The sequence below is a fragment of the Hemitrygon akajei genome, chromosome 1, assembly GCF_048418815.1.
Source record: "Hemitrygon akajei chromosome 1, sHemAka1.3, whole genome shotgun sequence".
Lineage (NCBI taxonomy): Eukaryota > Metazoa > Chordata > Chondrichthyes > Myliobatiformes > Dasyatidae > Hemitrygon > Hemitrygon akajei.
In genome coordinates this window covers 92,648,214-92,668,120 of record NC_133124.1, presented here as the reverse complement: position 1 = coordinate 92,668,120, position 19,907 = coordinate 92,648,214, and the positions used below count along the sequence as shown (strand labels likewise).

Below are 19,907 nucleotides of genomic sequence, written 5' to 3'. Positions count from 1 at the left end.
TCCACATGATCAATGCCTGTCATCTTATACACCTCTATCAGGTCACCTCTCATCCTCTGTTGCTCCAAGGAAAAAAGGACGAGTTCACTTAACCTGTTTTCATAAGGCACGCTCCCCAATCTAGGCAACATCCTTGTAAATCTCCTCTGCACCCTTTCTATGGTTTCCACATCCTTCCTGTCATGAGGTGACCAGAACTGAGCACAGTACTCCAAGTGGAGTCTGACCAGGGTCCTATATAGCTGCAACATTACCTCTCGGCTCCTAAGCTCAATCCCACGATCGACGAAGGCCAATGCACCGTATGCTTTCTTAACCACAGAGTCAACCTGTGTAGCTGCTTTGAGCGTCCTATGGACTTGGACCCCAAGATCCCTCTGATCCACCACACTGCCAAGAGTCTTGTCATTAATACTATTTCTGTCATCTTATTTGACCTACCAAAATGAACCACCTTACAATTATCTAGGTTGAACTCCATCTGCCACTTCTCAGCCCAGTTTTGCATCCTGTCAATGTCTCGCTGTAACCTCTGACAGCCTTCCACACTATCCACAACACCTTTGTGTCATCAGCAAATTCACTAACCCATCCCTCCACTTCCTCATCCCTCCAGGTCATTTATAAAAATCACGAAGAGTAGGGGGTCCCAGAACAGATCCCTGGTCACCGACCTCTAACCTCCATGCAGAATATGACCTGTCTACAACAACTCTTTGCCTTCTGTGGGCAAGCCAGTGCTTGATCCACAAAACAATGTCCCCCTTGAATCCCATGCTTCCTTACTTTCTCAATAAGCCTTGCATGGAACACCTCATCAAATGTCTTGCTGAATTCCATTTCACTATACCTACTGCTCTACCTTCATCAATGTGTTTAGTCACATCCTCATAAAGTTCAATCAGGCTTATAAGGCATGACCTGCCTTTCACAAAGCCATGATAACTATTTCTAATCATATTATGCCTCTCCAAATGTTAATAAATCCTGCCTCTCAGGATCTTCTCCATCAACTTGCCAATCACTGAAGTAAGACTCACTGGTCTATAATTTCCTGGGCTATTTCTACTCCCTTTCTTGAATAATGGAACAACATCCACAACTCTCCAATTCTCTGAAACCTCTCCCGTCCCCACTGATGATGCAAAGATCATTGCCATAGGCTCAGCAATCTCCTCCCTCGCCTCCCACAGTGGCCTGGGGTACATCTCGTCCGGTCCCGGTGACTTAACCAACTTGATGCTTTCTAAAAGCTCCAGCACATCCTCTTTCTTAATATCTATATGCTCAAGCTTGTCAGTTCTCTTTAAGTCATCCCTACAATTGCCAAGGTCCTCTTCCATAGTGAATACTGAAGCAAAGAATGCCTTGGGGTTTTCCTGAATCCTGTCCACCAAGGCTTTCTCATGGCCCCTTCTAGCTCTCCTAATTTCTTTCTTAAGCTCCTTCCTATAAGCCTTGTCTTCTCGATCTCTATCATTACCTAGTTTTTTGAACCTTCTGTAAGCTCTTCTTCTTGACTAGATTTACATCGGCCTTTGCACACTACAGTTCCTGTACCCTACCATCCTTTCCCTGTCTCATTGGAATGTACCTTTGCAGAACGCCATGCAAATATCCCCTGAACATTTGCCACATTTCTTCCGTACATTTTCCTGAGAACACCTGTTCCCAATTTATGCTTCCACGTTTGTGCCTGATAGCCTCATATTTCTCCTTACTCCAATTAAATGCTTTCCTAACTTGTCTGTTCCTATCCCTCTTCAATGCTATGGTAAAGGAGACAGAATTGTGATCACTATCTCCAACATGCTCTCCCACTGAGATCTGACGCTCGACAAGGTTCATTTCCCAATACCAGATCAAGTACAGCCTCTCCTCTTGTAGGCTTTTTTTTAATTAGTTGCAATCATGAACAATAGCCAGATCAGAAATGCTGATCAAGTCAACTAGTTCCCAAAGAGAGTGCTGCTAGGCCAATCAGATGGTTCACTGCTGCTCAGCGATAGAACATAAAAGCAATCATATGTACAATTAAGAAACATTAAAAAATAGTAGAAATACTGGAGTCATGATGGTCATGAAGTCTTCTGGAGAGAGACATGTCCTCCATAATTCAGAGAGATTGAAGGATAAGGTTACAGGGTGACAAAACGTGACAGGAGAACTTGGAATTTATCTTAAGTTCTTATTAAGCCTTATGTAGGCTTATCTACATATTATTTCAAGAAACCTTCTTGAACACTCCTAACAAACTCCACCGCATCTAAACCCATCACTCTAGGGACATGCCAATCAAATTAATATCTCCCACCACAATAACCCTGTTAATATTACAACTTTCCAGAATCTGTCTTCCTATCTGCACCTTGATGTCTCTGTTACTATTGGGTGGTCTATAAAAAACACCCAGTCAAGTTATTGACCCCTTCCTGTTCCTAACTTCCACCCACAGAGACTCTGTAGACAATCCCTCCATGTCTTCCTCCTTTTCTGCAGCTGTGACACTATCTCTGATCAATAGTGCCATGCCCCCACCTCTTTTGCCTCCCTCCCTGTCCTTTTTGAAACATCTGAAGCCTGGTGCTCGAAGCAACCATTTCTGCCCCTGAGCCATCCATGTCTCTTTTCTGGCCACAACACCATCTGTAGAATTTGAAAAGTTTAATGCCTTGTGAGATGTATACAGTTTCTGCTGACAATTTATCTTCAGTGCCAGAATAGTAAGGGAAAAACCAAGTGCTGCAGGAACTTAGTGGGTCAAGCAACATCTGCGGATTAGTCAATTTTATCACATTCACTAACTCTGCGGGAGGCAGTGCCACTGCAGATATTGATGTAATGGAGAAAGATTTGGAGAGATGGTATGGGATGTTGCCAGAGGAGGTTTGGAACACGAGGACAGTTGAAAAAATGATATTTGTCAGGAAGAATCACTACTTTGTCACAAAACTGAGCACTGCCTTTTGAACATTAGAATTTACAGTAAATACTGATGTTTAAGATTTTGTGATAATGTGAATATAATTTACAATATCCATAAGCTTAGAAACCAATTGACTTTAGAAAAACATGTGAAATCTAGGATGAACTGTAATCTCAAAATATTTAATTTTGAGGCACTGCTACTGTAGAATTTCTCCATGCTGGTATTGTTTGTGATGTGAGATAGTCCTCACATTTTCTATTCCTCTGTTTATTCAGTGAAGGCAGAAAACAGGTAATCAAATATGTTGGGATTGTGTTATTGCTTAGAGAATTCTAAGGGAATGTTGAGGTGCCTGTGGTTGAGGTCAGTGGTTCAAGGGTGAGAAGGTAGCAGTGGATGTTGTGGGTTGCATTTGATTGTCAGAAATGAAGTCAATAGTCTAGGCAGATAGGGGAAAAGGATTGGATTATTATTTAGATAGTGGAGAGTGTGGGAATTATGTCTGGGATGACATGGCTTGTAATCCCAAAGGAGAACCCTACGTGACCTGGTATTTAACTTAAAAAGGACCGAGATGAAGTATGTGCCCAGTGCTGGACAAGTCCACAGACTCATTTGGGTAGATCTTCTCAAAGTTCAAAGTAAATTTTATTATTGAGGTATGTATATGTCACCATATACAATGCTGAGATTTGTTTTCCCACGGGCATACTTGGCAAATCTATAGAATAGTAACTCTAACAGGATCAATGAAAGCTCAACTAGAGTGATGAAGACAACATACTGAGCAAATACAAATATAAGTAAATGGCAGTAAATAATAAGACCATGAAACAACAGGATAAAGAGTCATTAAAGTGAGGTTATGGTTATGGGAACATCTCATTGTTGGGTAAGCAAGTGTCATTAATCCCTTTACTGAAGAGCCTGATGGTTGCGGGGTATTAACTGTTCATGAACCTGGTCGTGCAAGTCCTGAGGCTCTTGTATCTTCTACTGATGGCAGCAGTGAGAAGAGAGCATGGACTGAGTGGTGAGGTTCTCTGATGATGGATGCTGCTTTCCTACAACAGCATTTCATGTAGATGTGCACAATGGCTGGGAGGATTTTGACTGTGATGTACTATGTTGAATCCACTACATGTTGCAGTATTTCCATTCAAAGGCACTGGTGTTTCCATACCAGGTCATGATGCAGCCAGTCAATACACTCTCCACTACACATCTTTAGAAGTTTGGCAGAGTTTTAGATGTCATGTCGAAACTCCACAGACTCTTAAAGAAGTAGAGGCGCAACTGTGCTTTCTTTGCAATTGCACTTAAATGCAGAGCCCAGGACAGATCCCCTGAAATAGTAACACCCAGGAATTTAAATTTGCTAACCCTCTCCACCTCTGATCCTCAGATGAAAACTGGGTCACAGACCTCTGGTTTCCCTCTCCTAACATCTACAATCAGTTCTTTGGTCTTGCTGACATTGTGTGGAAAGGTTGTAGCTATAACATCTCCTGCCAAATTTTCATTTTCCCACTTGTATGCTGTTCATCACTACCTTTGATTCAGCCCACAAGAGCTGTGTCATCAGTAAATGTGAATATGATATTGGAGCTGTGCTTAGCCACGCAGTCATAGGTGTAAAACAAGTTGAGCAGGGGGCTAAGCACACAGCCCTGTGTGCATCTGTGCAGATGGAGATTATGGAGGAGTTATTCCCAATCTTTTATGAAGAAGCAAGGTTTCATGAAGGCTGTGAGGGTCTATATTGTCTTTCACCATTCAATAGCCACAGCCAGTAGTTTGTTTCATATTATAAGCAGCATTGTGACTGATTACACTGTCATCAACATATTAGGCACAGAGAGACACCTAGAAGAAAAACCCCACGCTGAGATTATTGCAGCAATTCCATGACTTCACTTGATGATTACTGTTTTCATAGTTGTATTGTGTAGTGTACAGAAATATGACATGTTAAGACTGAATTTTTACATCTGAGAATAAATAGTTTGCACAATTTCTAATGGATGAGGTTAATTGCCCCAAAGAAGTGCATTTGCTTTTATTTGTCATTGAAAGATTGACCTGAATTACATTGAAATATTGACCTGAACTATATCAAGTCTGCATCAGCGCTTTCAATCACCAAGTTAGTTCCTTTCCTGAAAGGCGTGATAGCTGATGAATATGAACTAAGCTGAATTTCAGCTTATGCCACTTACTTTTCAAAAGGCTTTTTAAAATTTGCCTAAAAGCCTGCAGGAAACTGTGATCAGAAACACTAAAAGCAAAAGCTAGGAACTAAAGGAAATAATAATTGTTTATCAAATCACAAACAAGAGAAAATCTGCAGATGCTGGAAATCTGAGCCACACACACAAAATGCTGGAGGGGTTTCGGCTAAAAAAACTTTGACTGTACTCTTCCTGGCCTGCTGAGTTCCTCCAGCATTTTGAGTGTGATGCTTTGTTTAATAATTATATATAATCATTTCAAGCCTTTGTTTGCAAATTGATACAGTATGGAAATATTTAAATTATGTCACCTTGAAGATTTTTTGAGCAAAGAGAATTAAACGAAAACTCTAATATCCACTACCTATGGCACTTCTTTTACTGATTTTTATTATCTGCTTGTCAAGAAGATATGGGCCAACCATGGGCAAATGTGACTGGCTTAGATTGGAATCTTAGTCATCAAATACAAGTTGGCCTAATGATTTGTTTCCTTACTGTATGACTCCTTAACTCTCCAATAATAGAAGGATAAATAGGCCATTCAGTCCCTAGAACCTGCTCTCCTGTTCAATAAAATCATGATTGATCTTTTACCTCAGTACGTATTTACTGCAGTAACCAAGCATCCCTTGACCTTGTGAGTGATTTAAAAATCTGTTACTGTCTGTCTTGATGTATATTCAGTAACTAAGACTCCACAGCCCTCTGAATTCCAAAGATTTATCTCCCACTGGATGGAGAATTTCTTTTCATCTTTGCTCTAAATGACCATCCCTTTATTTGTAGATTGTGACCCCTGGTTCTAAACCCCTGCCAGGGGAAGTATCAAGCCCATATTTAGCCTTACAACCTGTATAAAAAGATATCAATCTGATTGAAAGAGTACACAGATGTTGCTGGCTTGAGAACCTGAATTATAGGGAATGGTCGAATAGGTTAGGAATATTTTCCTAGAATGTAGGAGGATGAGGGGAGATTTGACAGATATACAAAATAAGGATGCTCCTAAGCCGGGCTGCGAAAGGAGGAGGGTTGGGCATAGGGAGTAACCCCATCCCATAATAACCCTGAGCTACAGAAACACTAACATAATTTCCAAAGGCCTTATCCCTGGGACATGAAAGATCTTTGGGCTACACCTGGGAACAGCTTGAAAGACTGCGCAAGCTGCTGTTGGTGGTTGATGTCCCAGAAGGGCATAACAAAAAAATAAATAGGGCAAGCAGGCTTTTTCCACTGAGGTTGCGTGAGTCTAGAACTAGAAATCATTGGCTAAGAGTGAAAGGTGAAATATTTAAGGGTCCTGAGGGGGGAGCTTCTTCACTCAGAGTCTGGTGAGAATGGAGTTGAGCTGTCGGTGAAAGTGGTTCAATTGCAACTTTTAAGAAACGTTTCGTTAAGTACTTGGATGGGAGGGATATGGAGGTCCTGATATCGGTCAAAGGGACTAGGCGGAATAACAGTTCGGCACAGACTTGATGGGCCAAAGGGTCTTTTTATGTGCGATCTAGAGATTATAAACTTATTCTCAACAATTTCTCTTCATATGAGAAATCTGCCATACCAGGAAACAATCTCCTAAGAAAAAGAAATTTAAAAAAGCTAATATACTATATAATAATTGTGTAACATTGCATAATATTTTGTGCATGCAAAGTGAAACTAAGAGAAAGTCTTTAATTTTAAAGGAATCACTATTTTACTTCCAGGAAGTCCCAAAGTGCACTATTAATTGAAGTACTGTAGAAGTAATAATATTAGAAACTCATCTTTGCTGGGTGTTGAATTTCCACAAATCATTTCCTGTGTAACCCTGGCTAAAGACATTATAACCTCAGAACTTACAAAATTAAATTCAGCTTCATGTTAATTCACTAACAAGGCAAGTAAATCTAAATGGAAAATTCTTTCTTACAGTTGGCATTGACATGTTGGGCAGAGTGGCTTCCTTCTAATCAATGACTATGTATTACTGATTATGAGAACATCTAGACTCTAGAGGCAAAATACAGGAGGTCAGTGGAAAGTGATTAGATCAAACATTTTATTTCTCCCGGTTCAGTAGGAAATTCCTAAGACTATGTTGTCGATGATTCAAGCATTTATTATTAATGCTCTTTAAATGAAAAGACTGCTGTTGATGGCAATTCGGAGTTTGCTGGTGTCTCTCAATGTAAGCATGCAGAATGACTAACCTTGTGACCCCAAAATAACAGACAATTTGCAGGCAGTGTATTTTAAGCATAAAGCACCATGAAATAGAGAGGGGTAGACACCAAACAGGATGCAAGTGCATTTGAAAAGCTGTGCTTCACCAATTCTATCTAGTTCTGTTACTAATCTGGCTAGCTGTTAGGTATGCGGACGTGAGAGCTGAAATATCAGGAACAAGTGCACTCTTGGAAGTGTTTTTGTTTGAGCTGATGCCTGCTCTTTATGCCTGCACAAATAATTTGGCACACAGCTTGCATTTGCTGCAATAATAGTGAAATTTTCATATTTGTTTGCAAGATGGAAATTGTACAGTAGTCATTGGATATTCATGCATGCACCATTTTACATGGAAATCCAAAAGCTGCTCTAAGTGATTCAGCATGTACACTGTGTATCCCATGTGCCGCTTTCTCCATTGCGATTGAACAAAATCAAAGGCAAGTTTATTGTAATATGCAGAGATGTAATGAAAAACTTACTTGCAGCAGAGTTACAAGCATATGGCATCATATAAGTTGCATTCACAAGAGAAAACATAAATTGTTAAATTTGTTTATTATTGCCACATACACTGTTGAATAGTGGAAAAAGTTGTGCATACCGGCCATGCAGAGTATTGAGGTAGTAGAAGATAAAACAAAAAGAGAATATAGAATGAAGAGTTACAGTACAGAGGAAGTGCAGTGTAGAAAGAGTCTGGAGGAAGGTTGCTTTCCATGATGTGCTTAGCTGTATCCACAGCCCTCTGCCATTTCTTGCAGTTATTGGCAGAACAATTGCATTATCAAGCAGTGATTCATTGTAAGGTAAATTGATAATAATTGGTGAAAGTCGAAGATCCCCATGGTACCACAGACCCATAGAACATTACAGCACAGAAACAGGCATTTTGGCCCTTCTTGGCTGTGCCGAATCATTTTTCTGCCTAGTCCCACTGACCTGCACCTGGGCCATATCCCTCCAAACCCCCCTCATCCATATACCTGTCCAAGTTTTTCTTAAATGTCAAAAGTGAGTCCGCATTCACCACTTCATCTGGCAGCTCATTCCACACTCCCACCACTCTCTGCATGAAGAAGCCCCCCTAATGTTCCCTTTAAACTTTTCCCCCTTCATCCTTAACCCATGACCTCTGTTTTTTCTCCCCTGGCCTCAGTGGAAAAAGCCTGCTTGCATTCACTCTATCTATACCCATCATAATTTTATACACCTCGATCAAATCACCCCTCATTCTTCTACGCTCCAGGGAATAAATTCCTAACCTATTCAACCTTTCTCTGTAACTCAGTTTCTCAAGTCCCGGCAACATCCTTGTAAACCTTCTCTGCACTCTTTCAACCTTATTAATATCCTTCCTGTAATTAGGTGACCAAAACTGCACACAATACTCCAAATTTGGTCTCACCAATGTCCTACACAACCTCATCATACATTCCAACTCTTATACTCAATACTTTGATTTATAAAGGCCAATGTACCAAAAGCTCTCTTAACAACCCTATCTACTTGTGACGCCACTTTTAGGGAATTATGTATCTGTACTCCCAGATCCCTCTGTTCTACTGCACTCCTCAGTGTCCTACCATTTACCTTGTATATTCTACCTTGGTTTGACCTCCTGAAGTGCAATACTTCACACTTGTCCGCATTAAACTCCATCTGCCATTTTTCAGCCCATTCCTCCAACTGGTCCAAATCCCTCTGCAAGCTTTGAAAACCTTCCTCACTGTCCACTACACCTCCAATCTTTGTATCATCAGCAAATTTACTGATCCAATTTGCCACATTATCATCCAGATCATTGATATAGATGACAAATAACAATGGACTCAGCACTGATCCCTGTGGCACACCACTAGTCACAGGCCTCCACTCAGAATAGCAATCCTCCACTACCACTCTCTGGCTTCTTCCATTGAGCTAATGTCTAATCCAATTTACTACCTCTCCATGTATACCTAGCGACTGAATCTTCCTAACTAACCTCCCATGTGGGACCTTGTCAAAGGCCTTACTGAAGTCCATGTATACAACATTTACTGCCTTCCCTTCATCCACTTTCCTGGTAACTTCCTCAAAAAACTCTAATAGATTGGTTAAACATGACCTACCATGCACAAAGCCATGCTGACTTTTTCTAATAAGTCCCTGTCTATCCAAATACTTGTAGATCCTAACTCTTAGTATTCCTGTACTCCATCTTATTGTTACTAGGGGCTCAGCCCACTATGGTGGTGTCATCTGCAAATTTCCAGATGGAGTTAGAGCAGAATCTGGTCACACAGTTATGAGAATACAATGAGTGGAGTAGGCCTTGTGGGGCACTAATATTGAGAATAATCATGGCAGAGAGATTGTTGCCTATTCTTACTGTTGGTCAGGAAGTCAAGGATCTAGTTGAAAATAGAACTATTGGGTCTCAGTCTGGAAATTAGTTTGCTTACAATTATAATATCAAAGGCAGAGGTGTAGTCAATAAACAATAGTCTAGCATACACATTTTTTTAATATATATTTCAGGTAGTTGAGAATTAGTCAGGTTTAAATAATCTGAACATCTTATGAATGGTCACTTTTGTTCGAAGTAAACTTCCAATAACAAACTAAACCACGAATGTCACTTAACAAACTAGCTGGCCCTAATAATACTGATTTCATGTATGTGTGATTTCAGTTGTTTAGGTTAGAGAAATCTTCAATATATAAATGCAACTTTGCCTGTTTTCCAAAAGTGATGACATGGGTGGCCATGAGAATGATGTTTCCTGTAACCAACTCCATTGAACCTAGTGTTCCCAAGCAATCCAGAATCCAGACCTGGGTCAGCTTGGATGGGTGCTCAATGAGAATACTGATCCATTGCTTTCTACACCATCAATGACAGTGTAGAAATCTCAGAGCTGCTTTAGAATCCAACACTACTATTCTCTGTTCAATATTCTGCTCATGGATTTAAGTCCAGAAACCTCTGGCTCACAGGCGAGAGTGCTACCTACTGATCCATAATGACTCGAGCAGCTCCAGGTACTCCGAATCTTCACTCCATCCGTACAGACTTAATACACAACTTATCTGGCTGAACTGTTCCAGGGAAATGAGCAGGCTAAAATGATAGCTGCAAATGGCAAATACCTTACTGATGCAGGGTAGATCCATATGGATTCTCCTGATGAGCTTGGACATTATCCAAAATGCCTGTAGCTCTATTACCACCATTATGGACTTGTGGGAGAAATCACATTCTTCTCCAGAACAGTGAATTTGTAGACTTCACAGATGTCTAAACTCAATAACTGTAGGTCAGCTTCTATCTCGGGTACTTCAGTTTAAAAAAAAGAAATTTCTTTTTCCAGCTTTGGGTAATTGTCTACTGAAATTAATTCAAATTAATCATTGTTAAATAATTGTTAACCATCACATTGCACTGCAAGGAATAGCAGAAGAAAATCAAAGCTGGTCAAACTCTAGTGAAAATTTCAATGTTTGAACAGTATACTCACGACCATTTTCTTCCTTCCATATATACAGTAATTTTTTTTTATCTAATCAAATGGCATTTCCAGAGTTAAAGATTTCAGTCCTTGGCTGATGGAGATGCGATTCTATTTGAGTTATTCGTGGAAACTACCTGAATATTTCATGAGTTTAAGCATAATTGGAATGATGGAATTATGCTTTGAACCATCAGTATTTTAAAAGCTTCAGAGATTATTTGCTCTGACTTTGCTGAATTGGACGAGACTGATGATGACTTGGTTACATTTAGGTAAAACTAATCTCATATTTGATATACAAGCAAAAAGGCTTGGTGCATGTTGATGAAAAAACGGATGTATTTGGAGTTAATTGATAGGGTAAATACTGGAAGGTTTAAAGTAGAAAGGATTACTCAGATCGTTATCCATTTTCACAACACAAATGCATGCAAAAAAAGGCCTCCTGATCTAAGAAGTAATGTACTTCGGAAAGTTTTGACTGATGTATCAACCTGGAAAGGAATCCAGCCACACCTTTACAGCACTACTTGATTGGTAGGCAAAGCAGCAGACAGCCATGGAAAGCATGGCCATTCCAAAGCTATCTGTTATGAAGCCATCAATAAAAAAGGCTGTCAGCAAACAATTCTCCCAGTGGCTTGATTGGAGCAGAAGACATCCAGAGTCCAAGGCAAACAGTCTTTGAGTGTGCAACAACAGAGTAGAGGCAAAATCCTGTCAAGGGAAGTGAATTGTCTCTCCCAATAATTATAGATTAGTTGTAACGTTGGTAGTATTTTTCCAGTGTCTTGAGGTAGCACTGAAGCATATAGGAGGGGAGGGTTCCATGAGTTTTGTGCCAGGTTAAAGAACTTTGTCTTCAAATACCTTTTCCCATGATTGACCAAAGATGATGGTGCATTGAAGGTGATTACCATCAATGAGAAGAGGCTCCCATGACATGGGAAATGGTCTATTATTTTCTAGGGCCTTGCCATGATATATCAGAGGGAGATTGCCAGAGGACCTTAATCTTGTGAATATTGAGTGTAAGGCCCATCCTTTGGTATGCTTCATTGAAGAAGATATTTAGTGATTTGGAGCCTGGTCCCACGCAGACCAAGCTCTGACAAAGAACTTTTTGGCGTAAAATGTCAGCCCTTTATCTCTTTCTACACAGGTTGCCTGATCTGATGAGCATTTCCAGCATTTTTAAAAAATTTTGATTTCAGATCTCCAGCACTTTTTATTTGCAAACTGAAGTCGTTATCTGCATGCCGCAGGAATGTGATAATGACTGGATGGAAAACAAACTACCGGGGGAAACTCAGTGTTCAATGTGTCAGGTAGCATCTATGGGGGCAGATGGGTAATTGACGTTTTGGGTCAAGACCTTGCTTCAGGACCTGCTGAATTCCTCCAGCAGTTTGTTTGTTTGTTTTGCACCAGATCTCATCATCGGCAATCTTTGAGCAATTTATTTTTGAAATCCTTTATCTCCCTACAACTGGAATCTAGAGTAGCTGACAGAACAGTTTGATTTCAAGTAGTCATTCAGACATTTCAATGGCAAGGCTGACCTTGGAACCTCTTCTGAAATATTAAACTGTGATTCATATTCAAGTGATTCTTGACGTAGCATGTAGTTTATGAAAATGTCTGTTTCTTTGTTTGTTTCTACTGGTCTCTGTGGAGCTGTGCTTATGAGTTCTGGGAACAGAACATCTACAGTTTTCTTTCCATTAAATATAATGATAAAAAGAAACAATAATCTATGTCTAATGTTCAAAAACATTTTTTTCCAAGTGGAGCTCCCATCCAAAGGTTTCTACATATATAATCTTTTAGATAATGCAATCATTTATCTGGTATATATCCTCTCCAGAAAGTCTGAAGGTAAAGTGCCTTTTTGTTTATTTTACAGATGGAGCACATTTATCCTCGTCATAATTACAAGGCAAGCGGAGTAAAGCAGCCTTATGGAAGTGAATCATTGCCAGCTCAATCAAAAATGGATTCTTCTATCAATTTCCGTCTCCATCTCAATTCATCATACTTTCCTTCTCTCCTGAATTAATTGTCATCATATTGACACCCTCCGTTTAACTTTCCCCACTCACTTTATGTAGTCTCATTGTTCACATTGCCACTATCCCAGGCAGTACACTATCTGATACTTCTCTAGGTTTCTCACATTGACTTCCTTCCCTCTGGCGGCCCCACCTCTTGCGTCTTCCACTGGTACATGCTCTCCCTCAATTTACTTACTTTGCCCTCTCAGAATCTCAATCTCAACTTCTGCCCTCCACTCATCCTGATCTTTCTGTGTGCCATATCATCTCCATTTTTAATGTACTACCCCCCCCCCCCCCCCCCCAGTTTAACCTTTAGTCTCTTTAACCCTGAATGATCCCACTGATGAAGCCCTTATTTCTGACCTGCCAATCTGGAAGAACAAGGTCTTGAAAGCTTAGAGTAGTCATCTGGTAGAGATGTTCACTCCTGTTCTGGGCTGGCCACACAAACCCTCTCTTATCTGACAAAACCAGTCACTGTTCCTGGATCAGGCTGAAATGCAAGCATCAGTTTTGACTCCGTTTCTTCACTGGAATTGCCTGCTTAAATTTCATTTTCCTGTCTCCGAACCCTCAACTCCATCAACAATATGGGAGACTCAGGATCTTCTTTGTCACTGAGATTGAAGCTACATGTAGCTATGTTATCACTTACCCCTTCTTGGTTACCAGATATATTCTTTGGTTTCTTCTGCTTCGGACTTGAGACTTCGCCTTTCTCTTGGTTTCTTTCCTCCTTCATCCAAAACCTCTCCTGGCTCATTCTAAATCCATCTTCTGCTTGTTTAGCGAGCAAACACGAGGAAATCTGCAGATGCTGGAAATTCAAACAACAACAACACACAAAATGCTGGTGGAACACAGCAGGCCAGGCAGCATCTATAGGGAGAAGCTAAACAACTGCACCTAAGTCTCTGGATAGAGTCCTGACGAAGGGTCTCGGCCTGAAACGTCGATAGCGCTTCTCCTTATAGATGCTGCCTGGCCTGCTGTGTTCCATCAGCATTTTGTGTGTGTTTCTGCTTGTTTAGCCCTGTTTCTGTTTAAAGACTGACCTTACCACTTCCTTTACTGGATTCTTAATCTATAATGTCATAGATGCGTATCTTCAATTCTGCCACTGTCACTTGTCTCCTCTAAATTAAAAAAAAATGCCACCTTGTTCCCTCTAAACAACTGCACCTAAATCTCTGGATAGTGTGGGCATGCAGAGGATATTTCAGTTAGTAGGAGGCTCTGGGATCTGGGGGCACAGCCTCGGAATAAAAGGATGTCCCTTTGGAAATGAGATGATGAGGAATTTCTTTAGTCAAAAGGTGGTGAATTTGTGGAACTCATTGCCATAGAGGGATATGGACACCAGGTCACTGGGTGTATTTAAGGTAAAAATTGATTCTTGATTGGTGAAAGGTCTCAAGCTTATTCAGAGAGGGTAGCAGAATAGGGTGGATAGAAAATGCTATGATTAAATGGTGGAGCAGGCTCAGTGGGTCAAATTGCCTTGACCATTTGGTGTGGTCAATCATATGATTCTTACCAATTCTCCTCCCCACTTTTCCAGCCAGGTCTGCTGGCACTATATAGTCACAGACAGAAATGGCATCACTTCCCACTTCTGCACTGTTTTTCTGAGAATCCATTCATATACAGCCTCCTGTTAGCATTGTCCAATAAGCCAGTGGAAATTTCCACATGGATGTTTGTGTAGTTTTCTCATAAACACCTTGGAATTTTCTGTGGCTTCCAATGCTTGGTTGGCATCCAGTCTGGCTCAGAAGGTATTTTTTGCAAGTCCTTTGTTGAGGAGAATAAAGCCATTGTTATTGGTCCCTTGCACATCCCAATGCTACCTGATCCTTCAGCAACACCCCCTGTCCCCCCATCCCCCACTGAAGCTATTGAACATGTATTGACTACCTCTAACTTTGTCTATTCTTGGCTAGCCCATGATTTCTACTCTCTGTAATTCTAAAACCATCTAAATATTTGATCTCCCCAGTGCTTAATCACCTGCACTGGCATTTGTTCAGCAAGACCTTGTTCTCATCTTGTTCTTAAGTCTCTTAATGGTTTAATTTTGTAACTCCCCCAAGTCCAACATCCCAAATATATTAACACTTTTTCAATGAGCATTCCATTGGCATCCACAGTCCTAAACTCTTGTCTTCTTTCTCTAGTCCTCTGTGTCTCTCCTCCTCTCATTCCTCAAAACCTACATCTTCAACCAAGCTTTTAGTGATTGCCCTAATACTTTTGTAAGTGGCTTGCTGTCATACTTTGTGTGATAATACATGTAAAGTGCCTTGAGATATTTTGTTGCATTAAAAGGTACATAATGAGTACTTGTTGTTGTTACTGGACTGCAGAGGTGCCTATGATCTAAGAAAACTGAAAGAGTTCGACATTAAATTAGGACTGGAAAAGAAGACCTTCACACATGAAAGCAGCATTTGCTTTGGTTAGCACCTTTCTTTCTAATACAGCTAGATTAATTAATAGCTCTGCATATACTTAGGATGTAAAGCACTTGACCTTTGCATTAGATTACCAAGCAAAGGTAGGATATTCTAAGAGACAAACAATCCTCTGAGAAGTAATCATCATATTGACACTTACTGTCTGAAGTAAAATGGAAGTACTCACAGTCCTATTTTGAATCAGAATGCCTTTATTAAATGCTATAATCCTTAAAAGGATGCCAGATTATGTGTTCATAACCCAATTTCCATTATTTGCAGCCTGATCCCTGCACAGTTCTCCATTTTCTTGGTGCAGTGTAAGAAGAAATGCTTTGTTTAAAGTGAACTAGATGAGCAAGATTTACCTTTCCTATAGTGATACACGCAGCAGCTCAGGTGACATCTATAAAAGGAAATGGACAATTGACGTTTCAGGATGAGACCATTCATCAGGTGTGCCATTGCAGGTTTTAGCATCTGCAATCTTTTATCTAATGTTCTCGAAGACTGCCCTATCCCATTCTATTTTTAACACTGACAACCAAAACCCATTCAAGTGGCAACCAAACTTAATATTATCATCTCAGATCACACTCCATAATGATTCGTGCCATTTTAACTACTTTTCCTTATTTGAATGCTCATGCTACTCCTCTAGTTCTGACTCACTGTCTCTGCCACCTTAAGGACTAATCATTCATCTACTAAGTACTTGTCTTTGAACCTCTCAAACCATCTCACCTTGGCACTTTTCTCTTTTTTAAAATTTCCTCTTGCTTGAAATCTTTCCCCATCTCAGACCTTCTCACTGCATACAGCTAAGAAATAACCATCAAGTCACTCCTTCCACAGTCAGGGTCAGAAGCAACTTCCAACAGTTTGTCAAGGGCTATGTTCTATGTCATAGCAAATTTTGTAAAACAATCAGTCTGAACCTTGCTGTCACCAGTAGGTTTCTATATGGGTTGAGGGCTTACTGTGACCTTACGTAGTTCAAATGTGGTTCAACAGATCAACAATCCTAAACCATGAAGAGAATTTTTCTCTACTCACTGGCGTTAAACATGTGTCAGAGTAGTAACTCACCACCTAGATGTGAAACATCACTAAAGTCAATGGAACTAAATTGCAGGACCTGAGCAACCAGGAATGAAAAAGAAGATCCAAAGAAATAGAGTATTCTTGAAAGGAATCAAATTCCACTCAACTTCCAAGAGGTGGCAATGACCAATATTTTCTAATTCAAACTAATTATCAAAGTACCATCCAAAAAAACAACCAAACTTTCCTCTCAGGAACTTATCAACTTGAGCTTATGATACCACAGGGATCTACACATGACATAGCTCAGTAATTTATTGCAAAGGGCAATGGCTGTTTGTGAAAATATTTTTCTTGTCTTTGGATTTCTAGCATCTGCAGAATTTCTTGTTTTTATGATTTTTTTTTTTGTCGTAGCTTAGCCTGTAACTTTTCTGAGACACTCAAGCCAAATTTCTTCTGCATAAAGGAATGTATGTCTGAACCTGTTATAAACTTCTAAGGAGCCTGAATGTTACAAAGTAAATAACAGGGCTCTCAAAACCAATATGGGAATCAATGGAGCAAAAGTGCAATTTACCAGGGATTTTCTATAATCTATAGGACCCCTGGTTTTTTTTTAATATGATGGAAAAAGTAAACTTAGCAAATCTAATCAAATCATTTTCCCTCTTTTTCTGTGTCACCAAACAAACTGAACACTTGGTATCATCTTTGACTAAAAGGTTAATTATGAGGGGAAAAAAACAGCCAGAAATGTGAAAGCACACATTTAGCAAGAGTTCCTGTGGATATTTAAAAGAAGAATCGGAAAAGTGAGTTTAAGGCACTAAAATGGAAAACAAGGAAATGACAGATGAATTAAACATATTTTGCATTAGTCTTTATTATTCCAAATGATATATCAGAAATAGATGAGAACTAGAAGGGAGGGAGGAATTTAGCAAAATTATAATGACCTGGGTATAATCACCTGACCAACTTGCTGAAGCTGGGTATGCGAGTCTGCAGGGTCCTGATTGACTTCATCCCAGCCTCCTAAAAATTATGACAAATGAAATATTAATCTGGTGGTTTAAGATTCCCAAACTTCCCTCAATTTGGGCAAGATTCTACTAAACTGAAAATCTGGCAATTTAACCTTTTTACAAAAGGGGAACTGACATGGTCCCCCTCCCTACAAGTGGTTGTGACAAAGGCTTCCTCCCTAGACTTAGTTCCTGAGGTGCCAGAGACATGTACCAGCTGGAAGTCCCAGAAGAGAGACTTGTTCAGGATGTTACGAGCCACAACCCAAGAACATTCCTCTGGCCCATATCCTTCCCAATTCACAGGATACTAGACCCTGTCCTACACTTGGTAAAATATCAGGAGGCAGGGCACAGAACAGATCTGGGAGTCTCTCAGGTCTCTCATTCTTTGGGAGTCTCTGTGATAGCATTCTCCAATACAATTGGCCCCGCATAGCACAGGGCCAACTTGCAGCTCTCAACTTTTAAGGTAAGATCTCTAGATGCCAACCAGAGTTTCTCCTGTGGCTTGCGAGGCATCACTTGTTAGCAGCCAATCCGGTTATTGTGGGCGATCTTTGCTCACACTAGTTGGGAGCTCCATGTTGTGGGGTTGGAGGAGACAAGGTAGTACAGGGTTCTCTCTAGCTCCTGGTTCATTCTCTCAGTCTAGCCATTAGATTGTGGGTGGAAACCTAAAGTGGCTGGATGTGGCTCTCAAAAGAGAATGGAAGGCTTCCGAAAGCAGCATGTGAACTGTAGTCCTCAAACACTGTCCTGAGGGAAGCCATGCAGCCTAAATACCTGCTGAGGGTGACAGTTTCCCGAGCCGATGGGAGTTTGGGGAGAGCAACGAAGTGGGCAGCTTTGGAGAACCAATTAACAACTATCAGATGGTTGTGTTTCCATCTGATGCAGATAGACCAGTGATGAAATCCACCAAAAGAAGGGACCAGGGGAGGTGAAGCACAGGGAGCAGGCAGAGCAGACCAGCAGGATGCTAACATGACGTCTTGGCCTAGGCATGTGGTACAGGAGAGATGAAGTAGAGGACATACTGGGACATAGATGGCTACCAAAATCTTTGTCAATTACATGGTCCATTGAATTCCTGGATGGCCAAGCAGATGGGAAAAGTAACCCGACTCCAACACTGTGGAATACACAGTGACAGGGACAAACAGCTGGTTGGATGGTCCCCCAAATAGGCCTGCAACCAACTGTGGGCAGCCTTCACCTCTGCTTCTATTGCCCTAATCACCAGGGCAGCTATATGCTTGTGCTAGGAAGGATGGGCTCTAGATTGGCATTGCCCTCAATGATGTCAAACTGGTGGAAAAGAGCATTGGCCTTGGTATTCTTGCTGCCAAGATGATAGGTGAGGGTGAAATTAAACCAGGTAAAGTCGAGAGCCCAATGGGCTTGATGGGAGTTGAATCTCTTGGTGTCACAGATATAGGAGAGGTTCTTGTGATCTGTCCATACCAGGAAGGAGAGTTCTTGCCCCTTCAGTCAATGTCACCATGCCTCAAGTCATCTTTGACAGCCAGAAGACCTCAGTTCCCAACATCATAGTTACACAGCAGGAGTCAAGCAATAGGAAAGAAAAGCACAAGGGTACATCTGATTATCTAGAGAAGAGCACTGGGAGAAGCAGCTGTGATGCCAACATCTGATGCATCAGCCTTGATAATGAATGGATGAAGTGGGTCTGGAATTTCACTACAGTGGGGCTGTAGTGAAGTGTCACTTTTTCTTCTAAGAATGCTAGCTCTGCTTCACTGGTTCGTGGAAATCCTGCAGAGGTCGTCTTGGTGAGAGCATTTACAAGAGCCACGATGGAACTGAAGTGACGATAAAAGTTTGCAAATCTCATAAAGTGCCTCAGCTGTTTGCTCAAAGGTGGTTTGGGCTACTCTGTGACTGCCTGAACTCTACAAGGGTCCATTTGGAGTCTGGATAGGCTTTGGATGTAGCTCAAGGATGACACCTGCACTTTGGGCTTGACATAAAGGTTATTCTTGAGGAGCCATTTGAAATCACCCCTCCCCCAGACATGTGGACGTGCACAAATACACAAATGTAAATGGATTTCAACATTTCCTGGAGTACTTTGTTGAAAAGGACTTGAAAACAGCAGGGCTGTTGGCCAGATGAAAAAGGCATCACAAGATACTCATAGTGGCTGGTGGAATTGTTGAATGCTGTCCGTGCATTGTTATCTAAGTTGTAAGCATTGCACAGACCAATCAGGGAGAATATGGTTGCTCCCTGGAGATGCTCATATGCAGAGGTAAGCAGGAGAAGATGGTCGTGGTTCTTCACTGTGATGTCATGGAGAGGCTTGTAATCAATGCAGGGACGGAGCTTGCCATCTTCCTTGCTCACAAAAAAGAAGCCTGTCCCTACTGGTGAATTTGATGGATGGATAAATCCTAAGGCTAATGCTTCATTGATAGATTCCGCCAT

General features: G+C 40.9%; 1 protein-coding gene across 1 annotated transcript in view; it reads left to right on the top strand.

Moving 5' to 3' along the window:
* The window catches only part of tsnare1 (T-SNARE Domain Containing 1), a 1,022,909-nt gene extending 1,007,641 nt beyond the window's left edge, over positions 1-15,268 (top strand). The window contains exon 12 of the mRNA XM_073048100.1: positions 12,778-15,268. The gene's annotated coding sequence lies outside the window, so the exon portion shown is untranslated. The remainder of the gene's footprint in view (positions 1-12,777) is intronic.
* Positions 15,269-19,907: the final 4,639 nt, after the last annotated feature.